Raw genomic sequence first — 8,933 nt, forward strand, 5'->3', positions numbered from 1 at the left:
AAATCAAGTATTGAAACCTTCACATTCTACAATGCAGACAAAAACAGTAAAAAGGGAAACTGACATGAGGAAGATACACAAAGGAATGACTGATTTCTCAATACCTTCATGCTAAATCATCCATTAGTTTTTCAAGCAACTTTTCCTCTTCTTATATTAACTGTCACTAGATCTCATATTTGCCCATGATCATAAGGAAATCATACACTGATTAATACCAACTATTACTTCTTCCTCTAAACTATTAGGAGCTCTAATTTCTTAATTCAAGTTTTTTTGTTAAGGGATTAATATAGCAAACTCTCAAAATCTCTTCTGCTCTCTGTCTCTGTCTCTGCCTCTCTGTCTCTCTGTCTCTGTCTCTGTCTCTGTCTCTGTGTCTCTCTCTCTCTCTCTTTCTCTCTCTGTCTCTCTCTGTGTGTCTCTCTCTGACACACAGACATAGACATACACACAGTATATGCTGAATAAACTAATCTTATCCAATATAGTGATGAGAAAAAATGGTGTCAGATTTTCCCAGTTTTTAATATTTTGATTTTTTGTTATTTCTTAATGCATAGTATAGCTAGGTATCCAAGGTGCATATGAAACTCATGGTGCTCTTGTCTTTGCCTCTACACACTAGGATGACAGGTATGTGCTAACCTGTTGGGCTGTTTATCCACACACTAGGATGACATGTATGTGCTAACCTGTCTGGCTGTTTACTCAGTTTTGAAAAACCCTGCAACACCTGGAAACATGAAAAAGCCATATCTCAAAAAATACTAAAAATAGCACAGACAAATGACTAGGTAATATAGTTTTAAAAACTGAAAAAACAAGAATAAGCCACAATGGACTGTAAGAAAAACAAAAGCAAAAATATTTTAAAAATATAAATATTTAATTTTACAGTATAAAAATGAAGCAGAAATTAATTGAAATGAGAAAAATATGATTCAATACATCATTAAGCTGAATTCTTGAAATTATGAACAAATATAATGGACACAATTAACAAAAAGAAGAAAGGGATGGCATAAATACCTAGAATTAGAAATGATCAAGGAAACATAACAAACATCAAAGAAGTCAAGAATAATATAGGGGAACACTTTAAAAATATATGTTCCATTATGTCAGAAACTAAAATCTAGATCTAAAAGAACTGGTGAATTTATAATTTTTTTCCAAACTGCCAAAGTTAAACAAAGAGATTATCTTCTTTACAAACTGGAAATAAATAATTAGGGAAATAGTATAATAAAGCCTTCTGATTAAAAAAAGACCACAGCCAGTTATAGTAACATTTGCTTCTAAATCTAGCACTGCAGAGACAGAAGAAATCCTGTGGAGCTCTGAGATCAAGGCCAGCATATCATACATAGAAAACACTAAGACAACTAAGGTTACAGTGGGATTCCTTGTCTCAAACAATAATCTATAAATAAAAATAGTAATCACTCATCCAAAACTACAATAATTTTTGTGGCATTCATTTCAATTTGTTTTGTTTAGTCATGATTTCATCTATCTAATTTTTTGTTATGATTTTTGGTTTGGGTTTGTGGGTTTTTTGTAAGAGAGAGAAACAACCTCAATTTGATTGCAAGAGATATGGGAGGATTTAGGAGAGGGAAAACTGTTATCAAAATGTATTATATAAAAACAGATAAACAAAAATTTTAAAAAGGCCCGGCTCAGATTTATTCACAGAAGAGTTCTACCAGGTTTTCACAGAAAATCTGATGTGACATTTTCTTATGGTATTCAAAAATAGAAACACAAGAAACATTTAATTTGATAGGGTTAAAGTTTGATTATAAAGAGATCTATAAAATTTCAAATGGTCATTGTATGTAATGTTTATTTAGAAAGAACATTAACATTGGAGAAAATTTTCACTTTGAATTAAACTAATAATCATCAATTTTGGGACAATAAACATTGAAACTTGACATGATTTATTGAACACACATTTATTCTGAAGTTTTCCTATGACAAATATATATCCTCAATCATTTTATAAGAAAAAATCAGAAGCTGGGGGCTCTTGAAACCTGAAAGGTGTTATTTTTCAAGAAAGTCAATGTTATGAAGAACCAAAGTAGTCTATAGAATTGATTCTGACTAAATAATATGAGATAGACATGGCTTTTGCAAATACTGTTCGATCCCACAGAAGAAAACAAGACTAAACCAACTAAGGAAATGTAAATATAAAGAATGCATAGGGTATACTTTCAAACTAGATATCAAGATTATGATATTAAGTTTTATTCTGCTTTCTTTTATAGATATTTTCTCACATAACATATAATAATTATTTTTCTCCTCCCTCTAATTATATTTCATCTCTCATTACTTTTCCAAATAGAACCACCCCTTTCTTTCTCTCATTAGAAAAGAAACAGAAATCTAGGGGATAACTATATAATATAGTATAATATAATATAATCCTTACAGTAATGTAATATATTATAACATATTACATTGTACTATAATGTTAGAGTTGAACAAGACAATCAGCAGTTCTTAAACTTTAAGCCAAGTTTAAAGGAACTTTTATAAAATACCTACAGAAAAATGTTGGCCAACTTGAACAGCATATCTTAAATGAAAACACAGTTCAGAAAACAAAGCAACATGTGTTAACAGAAATAAGATGAGAAGAACAGGGACAGAAAGAATAAGGGAAATGATAAGTGAAAGGAATGCAGAGGATAAGTCAGACTATAAAAAAGCATATGGTTCTATAATTACAACAAAATAAAATAGGGAAAAAAAACTTGTTACCATAGTGCATACTCAAGCAATTTGTGAAAAAAATGTAAACATTGAGCAAGGTATCACTATGTAACCTTAGCTGTATCACTAAACTTAGCAAAATTTGGAAACTTTAAGTTGTTTCTACTACTAAAATTCTATTTAGTTTTATAAAATCATGGCCATTAAGCATTTAAATTAGTCTTAATTTGGGCTTTAAAAATATTATTTCACCTATTAGATTGGCTTTTATTTACAAACCCATTGAAATTTAGTAAAGGCAAATCTATGAAAATTAGCACTATATTAAACCACTACTCTGGCTTAACCCAGAAAACATTTGCAAGCAATTTCACAATATTGACAGAAACCAAAGACATATACAGATGATGACCTAATATTACCATACCTAGAAAATTATTATATAAGTAGGAACTCAAAAATATTATCATAATTATATAATTGTACATATTATCAACATCACATGTAGCAGCAAACACAATCTGTAAACCAATATGATATATGAAATGGAAAAATCATTAATACAAAGATTTTACATCTAAAATCTCCATGTACATTCATATAAACATAAGAAAATAACTGACTAGTATATACACCATGAAAGTTGATCTCTTATAAGCTGCTATGGAACTGGAATAGCAGATTAGCAATGCATGACCACAGAATTCTTTAATAACAGTAGATGTTGATATTAAAATGTACTAAAACAACTAACTTTAAAATGGTTAATATGACAGTCCTTTAACAAATCTCTTAACATAGTAGGCACCTCCTATAATCAAATTATTTTGTAACTGTAATTTTGTTACTGTTATGCATTGTAATATAAAATATCTGAAGTGACTCCTTTGAAAGATTTGTTCAACTCACAAAGCGGTTGGAACCCAGAGGTTGAGAACCACTGATGTAGGGCATTCAGCAACATGTACAAGGAAACATACTCTTTTTGTACCTTCTACTTCTAAATCTACCAAAGATTGTCTTGATGAAACAAGACCTAAAAAGTTGGCTATGGGTTAGACAATTATCTACTAAAATCCAAATATAGCTCAAGACTTTTGTATTGCAAATATTCATGGGAACATAGTTTAATGATTAGCCTTAAGCATTTTTGTACTACAGAACAAATTCCTAATTTCTAAAATATGGACTGTAAATCTAAAGTTTAACAAAGTTTCGTGGCGCTTAACATAAACTGATAAGTTGCAGTGGTGTCTGATTAGAGTCACAATCAATCTGACCTCAGAAAATGTTAACATGAGAGACTAATTGATTTTTTTGTTTGTTTTTTCGAGACAGGATTTCTCTGTATAGCCCTGGCTGTCCTGGAATTCACTCTGTAGACCAGGCTGGCCACAAACTCAGAAATCTGCCTGCCTTTGCCTCCCAAGTGCTGGGATTAAAGGCGTGTGCCACCACTGCCTGGCCTGAGAGACTAATTGAAATACACTAATTTAACCTTGCAACTAAAACAACAATAACAAAAAATATCAATACTGCATATAAAATAAATAAGCATTATAAAAAGAACCCAGGACACATCTCAGGATATAGCTAAAATATAATAATAATATAATGAGTAAGGAGATATGGGTTATACTTCAAATCTATGAGATTAAAAATCCCCGAAGTGTTCTGTTCTCAGCTATATTCTGTTTTACATATAACCTGGGTTGCAGTAATCCAACTGGAGTTGCCAATTGGCTTTTTCCATTGAGCTTTCTTACTGGCACCTATTAAATAATGTATTAGTAAACAATGTAAACATTCAAAAAATAATTATTATATAATCCTGATTTTCATTTCTGACCTCTATAGACACCTGACATGCACATACACACATGCAGACATACATACCGACACACTTTAGAAATTCATACCAATTATTTTCACTCTTATAATTATTAAAACAGGTTGAGAAATGTAGATAGTCATTTTCAAATGAACTGATAGAAACAGACAACTAATATTGAAAATAAGCACTACTTCATATTATTTTACTTAGTTTAAGGAGGAAAAAAAACCACATTACAGAGTAAAGTAAAATCACTTTGAAATAGTGAGATTTAATTCAAACCTGAAAAGTGATATCAATGAAAATATGATGCTACACATTCTACAATGGCTCTCCTTATCAATGTAAGGACATTTCTCAGTTACAAGGGCATGAAAGTCTCCAGTAGTAGTATTGGAGAAAAAGCAAACCATAGAGACTTACGTTTCTGCCCTAGACAAAGACTAGTAATATCAGCAAAAATGGCACCAGAGAATCTTCTCTAAAGAACACCACAGTGCCAAACAATCTTCTTTGGGGCCTGCCTAAAATCTGAATTTCTTATTCAAAGGAGGAGGAAGCCATCTCACAAATGATAACAAAACTGATATAGAGGGAGATTCAATTAGTCAGAAATACTTTTTTATAATCCAAAGTATCATAAAATGTTTATATTCATTAGCTATGCAACACACTTAGAAAGTTTATTTCATTTGCAAATTAAAATATGAATAAATGATAATATGCAACAAACAATATGTGAGTCCAAGATATACTGAAAACAGAAGTACTGAACATTTCAGGCAATTACTTGCCAAGAGCAGGTCATTTTTATTCCTTGGAGATCTTCTATACAAGTTGTAAGATGATAAAGGTAAATTAATACTCCAGAATCAATAAATATATAATGGTATTTGGGAGATGCTGTAGATGAAGCCTCTTCAGAAAGGCATATTTGATGTCCATGTAAAGATGTTCACCACCTAGAAGAGTATAAAAAAGAAGAGTGTAAGTGAAAAAGTAACATGTTACCAGCTTTCCAATAAATAGAAATCATCCTCAAGGTTTTATAAGAATGCCACAGAAGCAACTTCTAGTTCTGAAAGCAATGAAAAATAATATATAAAATGACTGTTATCATGTTCCTCATTTATTTCTTACTATACATAGTTTATATGCTATTTCATCACTTTAATATTTGAACCTAATATTTTCAATATAGGATCTAAGCAAGCAACTAATAGGTTAAAATATGCACTATATTTAATAATTTCTTATGGAAATATTTTTGAAAAATCCAAATTCCAACATCAGGGAGGCAATAGCAGAAGGATTATTTATTGCTTGCAACCTAATATGTATAGTGAATCCCCTCTATTTGAAAAGAAAAAGAAAATACATATCTATTGTATCTGAAGACCTAAAAGCTTTTTGCACAACTTCTGCAATATTTTGAAGAAAAGTATCTCCTGCCTGCTGCCATGCTTCTCACCATGTAAGACCCTAATGAACAGTTTCTTTGAAAGTGGCCTTCACATGTTGTTTTGTCATACAAAATTAAAATGTGACTAAGACAGAAGTTGGTACCAAGAGTGAAGTATTTCTCTGATAGGTCTTACCACACTGTGATTTGAAACAATATGTAAAAATTTAAGACTTCGGGCTTGGGAAGCAGTTGGATGCTGTAAGCAGGGTTTAACAAGCCATTCTAACAGAAATTTGGAAGATAGACAAAAAATTTGAAAGAAAAAAATAAAAACATAGTTTGAAGAGAAAAAAGAGCACCAGAAAATTTAATATTGGACCTAAGGCTCGTACTGAAAAGATAAGGAGAGTCCTGGAGGGAATGGAATAAAGGGTGTGATATCCCCAGGGCAAGAGTCTATCAAGCTAATCCTGCCAGTTGTGAAAGAAAAAGACCAAGGAGTTTTCCATTCCTAAGAAGCAAAAATAAATCAAAATTTATGCATATATAATTCAAAGCAGGGGTCGGGCTCTATATCAAGCAAGTAGCTAAACTAGGGAGTGTAGGACATATGGTTGTGGCTTTAGAATCATGGAGAATACAAGAGAAAATTGGCCATAAAATCTTCCTCCTTTGTTATGGAAAGCAGCTGATGCCAAGCTCAAGGCACTGGAGTCCCTGAAGTACTGAGAGGCCATTGCATGAAGCTGTGAAAGGGAGACCACAGGATGTTAAAGGTGCCAGAACAATGGGCTGTCTCCTAAGCAGGACTGCAGGCAAGGAGTGAAAGTCATCCAAGAGTATACTTCATTCAACAAATCTGGGACGAGAAAGGCATGCAAGCACTGTGATATAAGACATGGGATTATAGGGTTTGTACTTTGATGGGTTTCACGCTTACTTTGACACAGTATTTCCTTACTTATGCCTTCATTCCTCTAATTTTGGAAAGATAGTATACATTTTGTGGAATTGTGTATTGGAAGCATATAACTTACTTTTTGACTTATAATTAAAGAAGGCCTTGAGTTTCACATGAAACTCTGGGCTTTTAATGTCTTAACACTGTCAAAGTTTATGAGGTGATTTGAAGTAGGAGTAAATTTTGAATTTTCCTATAACCAAAAGCTTTTGTAGGCCAGGGACAGGAATGCAGTAATTTGAGTAAGAATGGTACCTGTAGGCTCATATATTTGACTTCTTGGTCCATGTTAATTCCATTGGGCATGAATAAGACTTTTACCACATTTTTTGAGCTAAATTGGAAGCAATTTTTATTAAATACTTAATAAGAGGAAGCCATGTCCAGCATATCACAACAAATTACATTATTGCAGAATTTTAAAGGTAAAACCCACAAAAAATTGTGTACTTTCTGTCTTTGTCCAATTAGGGTTAAAATATACATATTGATATACTTTCTGCCTCAGTACCTCCTGCCTACATATGATCAAATATATACTGTGCAGTTTACAGAAGCAAAAAACCATATGGCTCATTATCAGACATAAACAACAGTCTTCAGCATTCCAGGAATTTATCTGTCCTTGGACAAGTGGGGCTTACATGTGAGGAACATTTTATAGATTTCTCAAGCAGAGTAATTTAAACTTAAAATATAACTTTATCCATTATATGCTCAGTTGGTGCAACTGTTTAGAAAATATTGGGATATATGCCTTTTTGGAGGAGGTGCATCACTAGTGGTGAGCTTCTGTTTCAAAACTCTAACCCATTCTGAGATACCTTTCTGTCTTTTGCTAGTGCATCTAGATATCTGATCTCAGCTACTGCCCCAGTATCATGCCTGCCTGCTTGCTGCCAAGCTCCATTCCAAAATGATCATATATTAAACCTCTGAACTGTAAATCCTCAGTAAATTATTGCCATTATAAGCTTTCCTGGTCATGGTAGTTTATTCACAGCAACTATAAAGTAACTAAATCCCTAATGGTAAGAAAATGCTTTTACTTCAAAGCCACAACCATATGTTCTAAATGCCCTAGTTCAGCTACTTGCTTGATATAAAGACCGGCCCCTTCTTTAAATTATATATGCGTAAATTTTGATTTGTTTTTGTTTCTTAGAAATGGAAAACTCCTTGAAATTAATTTAAATTATTTGGAAATTTAATTTATTTAGAAGAGGTTTCACTGTTGTCAAAGTGACCTCAAATATGCAGGACTCCTGTGTTGACTCTTAAGTAGATAGGACTAGATTGGGCAACATGGCCCCTGATCAGAGAAAATCACCTTCTATAGAAATAACAGGCAAATATAATGAATCAAAAGTTATATAATGCTCTTGTAGAAACTGAATCAAAATTGTGAAGCACTCCTTTCTTCTATTAAGACTGACAGTCATTTCACAATCTGATATACAGTATATTTAATGAAATTTAAATAGGGTATATTTTATCCTCAAATATTATAGATTTAATATAATACTAGACAAATATTTACAAGTAGTACAACTGAAGTATTGATGCATTCCAGCATTTTGGAAGAATAGGGTCTACAAATACTAAATACTCTGACATGGAATTGACAGACTATAATAATTTAAAAGTATGACTTATTTTTTGAGAGATGCTTTCTGGATGCAGCCTAGACAATTCTTGAATCAAAAAAGAACAGCATCATCCTCCCTGTAATTAAATTTTCAGTCAGACATGAACATACTAAACTTACTTCTTATATTAAAAACCATTTGAGAAAGTAGAAAAGATGAAAGAAAATTGGTACACACTATGCCCAGAACGTATCTAGAAAGCTGTTGACTGACATGCACAACATCTAAAGAAGTACTCACATTGTCGTGGTTTTTATGTATTTTTTATTCATCTACTATTGCTACTTTTATACATAGTCTAACTTTGTATCCAAACCTATTCTGGAAATATATATATATATATATATATAT

At 32.0% G+C, this 8,933-nt stretch overlaps 1 long non-coding RNA gene across 1 annotated transcript in view; it reads right to left on the minus strand.

The window, feature by feature from the left end:
* Positions 1–1,573: 1,573 nt before the first annotated feature.
* LOC116102319 overlaps positions 1,574–8,933 on the minus strand; it is a 29,346-nt gene continuing 21,986 nt past the window's right edge. Inside the window, exon 5 of the long non-coding RNA XR_004123075.1 lies at positions 1,574–5,529. This is a non-coding gene — a long non-coding RNA (uncharacterized LOC116102319). The remainder of the gene's footprint in view (positions 5,530–8,933) is intronic.

The sequence above is a fragment of the Mastomys coucha genome, unplaced genomic scaffold, assembly GCF_008632895.1.
Source record: "Mastomys coucha isolate ucsf_1 unplaced genomic scaffold, UCSF_Mcou_1 pScaffold21, whole genome shotgun sequence".
Taxonomy (NCBI): domain Eukaryota; kingdom Metazoa; phylum Chordata; class Mammalia; order Rodentia; family Muridae; genus Mastomys; species Mastomys coucha.